Source organism: Saccostrea echinata, unplaced genomic scaffold (genome assembly GCF_033153115.1).
Source record: "Saccostrea echinata isolate AGI-Se365-2 ecotype Australia unplaced genomic scaffold, CSIRO_AGI_Sech_v1 ptg000057l, whole genome shotgun sequence".
Taxonomy (NCBI): Eukaryota; Metazoa; Mollusca; class Bivalvia; order Ostreida; family Ostreidae; genus Saccostrea; species Saccostrea echinata.
In genome coordinates, this window is record NW_026889806.1 from 8468327 (window position 1) to 8471800 (window position 3474).

Consider the following 3474-nt stretch of genomic DNA (forward strand, 5'->3'; position numbering starts at 1 on the left):
TGGGAGTTCTTAACTACATAATTATGGTTCTTATTCAGAAAAGAAAAACATTTACAGTAAATATCAAGACTGGCCACATCACTTATAAGACAGTGAATATTTATAGGACAAATATCTTGATGCAGCATTATATATATATATTCTTAAATGTACCTTAAAATTCCAGACCCCATGAGATTTCATCTAGACATGGATACGTGAGGCATGTTATCCAGGTAAATCTCTTTCTCTCACAGGTGTGTAGGAAATTCCCAAGGCTGCTTACCTGTGTCTACCTGATGCAGGTGAGATAAGACAATGCCACTACTTACTTAAAGCATCACAATAGACAGAGAGCCCCCGGGGCAATGCTGAAATTTACATTCCAGTCCAGGTGATAATGTCCATTTTACACCCCAAACGATTACCTATACAAACAAACTATAGTGTTTATAAAGCAAAAACAAATGTTTGTCCGTCCCAGTTACTGAAACACAAACAATGAACAACACTCTGTGTGAAATTCATTGATGTCAACTTTTGTTAAATAATGTGTACATATACTCATTAAATTTTAATTAATTCAGAGATTACAATGTAATCATTAGTGAGCCTGTCAATAATTCTTCACATTTATTGGATGCCTAATTCTGCAATACAGTACTTCTGACAACATGAGCCTGAAATATGCACACCTGACTACACAATATACAATTCATCACAATACACATTTCAGGTGTGAGACCCAATTACCTGTTCAGGTGTACAATAATGATGTCAATTAAAATAAACAAAGGAATTTACCTGTCATTTTCCCTCAAAAGATAAATTCCACAGATATCAGGCTTAGAGGACTAGGGGCAGGGCGAGTTAGCGACAAGAGAGAGTGAGTCATTGTTTTGAGTGCTGTACTCAGTGGACTGTTAACGACTAGGTAGTTGTATATTGATGGCCAATGAAGCTTTAAGGTGGCAAATTTAAAGGTACCTGATTAAAGCTGATTAACTCTACACCTTCAACTAAATCCCTGATATGTTTTATTGATTTATTGGACAAATACAAGAAAATATTATGGTAATGGAAACTTAATCTTTTTTCATATGGAAAGTCAAAAGGGAATCAAACCCATAACCACAAAAATTCCAAGGTGTTCAACCATGAAGGCACTGGGAGAGAAACATATGCTGCTTAAATGCTATCTTGTTCATACATCTGTAAATTGTTGAAAGTTTGGTAAATTGTTGAATAAATGCAAGGAGCACAAAGGGTGAACATAATCAATTTTCTCATATATTTTTCAATATTGAGTTGGTATTATCCATGTTAACACAAACATGATCATTTGACAATTCACCCTACCTATCCATCATTTAAATTTACATGAATCAGCAAAAAAAATGTGCTCCTAGTAAAAATTATTAATTTCCATGCATTTCCATGGTCTCTGTGAATTATGTGCCCAAAGTGCCACAATGCTCACCTGAATCAAATACAGTACTCTCTCTTTCTCACTCTCTCTCTGAGAAAAAGAAAATTCTGAAATGGAATTCTGACATTGTACATGCAGTTTGAAATAAGGTATAAAGTTAATGATACTCTCCCCATCATAACAGCTCAAGTTTGCTGTGACTTGATGTCATTTTCCATTGTGACGTCTTATGTTTGTAGTTCAGAGAAGTGAAGGCACAGAGTGCACTGTGATATTCTATGGGAAGCCTTAACGTACCTGCGTATATAAGTGAATTTTGAATTTATCACTGAAAGAAGAGTGTTTATGTGAGTTTCATTTCACTAATTACTGCTGACCACGTGCCTTAGAACCTCAACATGGAAGGTAAAACTTGCTATATTAGCGGTAAAATGTCAAATTTTGGTAGAACTAATTCATGATTTTAACATGGCTACTAGTCCTATAAAATCATGTAGTAAACCCTCTGGAAGAATATGTACATGTAGAGAGACGTCTTGACAAAATGTTAAAACCATAAAAAAGTAGTGTAGTGCACACCATAAAACAAGCGAGATATTTCAATGTGTCCAGGCCCTCAATTTGGTAAAAAGACGAAATATCATTATTTTTGTCTTCTTTACTATTTTGTGCAAACAAATTGACAAATAACTCTTCCACTCTTATTTTAGCTCGGTAATTTTGCACTGTCAACAAAACTAGTATTGTAGTCAACTGTATTGAAAAATGAAGTTTGTTTACGATGCTTTCTGTCCTGTTTTCGGTTTGTGGATCTATAATCTTTTTTTTTAAAAAGCGGTAACTCAGTATTCTAGAAACACTTTAAATTTTTACAACTGTTTTTCGTCATTTTCATATTTCATAATAAAAAATTTATTTTATGACCCTAATCATCATTTTCAGAATGACAGATTTTGGTTTCACCCAGGGGTTGAAATATTCAGTAGCCCGACGCCTGGGGCTAGCCATTTTAAGACTTGGGCTAGCTAATTTAAATGTAATAATAGTCTGTCGGACTAGCTGAACAGAAAAATATTCTCATCAGTTTACTTTCACTTTTCTATGTATACTGATTTCTTTTGACTAAGAACTAATTTAATTTGTATCTGTCACCAAAGCCTGTGAAATTTTTATTTATTATGTTTCATTCTGCATAAAAAATTGCTGGGCTAGTTAGTTTGAAGTTTGGGGTAGTAATTTTTTACTAATCAGTAGCCCCTGGGCTAATGGGTTTTCCAGGAAAATTTCAACCCCTGCTCACCCCTGACTCAGGTAAAGAAAAAGCTCATCACATTTTGTTTTTCTTATGGTTAATTGTTATGAACTTCATCACTTATGATGCCTGAATTGGGAACATAACATCATTCAGTCTGGAAAAAAATGTACAGATCTGTACCCATTTTGCATTGGGAATAGGTAGTTTAACAGCCCCGTTGTAGCTTTGACTTGGTGGAGAGCTTTAAAGTTCACTATTTTTCCCCGGTGATCACGAGACAGACAGGGTATATGCATAATTTATCTTTAGAAGTCTAAATTAATGTTAAATTACTCACTTACCATTACCATGATTATTAGGAAGTTCAATAATAATAGAGAACTTTCTTGTTTGCCATGTTGTAGCAACCGCCAATACTGTACATGCAGGTAAAAAATAATAATAACTGCTTCAAAGCCATTGTTTTTCGGTTAGAGATAAATTCATTAAACTTGAAACTTTCATACATTGATTGATGACAAAAACGTTACTGGAAATTTCTGTGTTTTCTAAGTAAGGTGATAGAATCTAAATCTAGAAACTTCAGCAATTGAAAATTTTTACGTTTTAACCTGTCTGAAGTGTTTCATACCATTTAAAAAATTAAACTTACTTTTACAAAAACCATTTCCCCAGGTATGTTAATCTGTTCCAATCTAGTTTATCTACACCTTCTTTCTATTTTCTCTTTCAAGTACCTGGGAAAGCATTCATGCTTTTCATTTGACAGTGCAATGTTTTGACATCCAATAGAAATCTTCGTTACATGGAC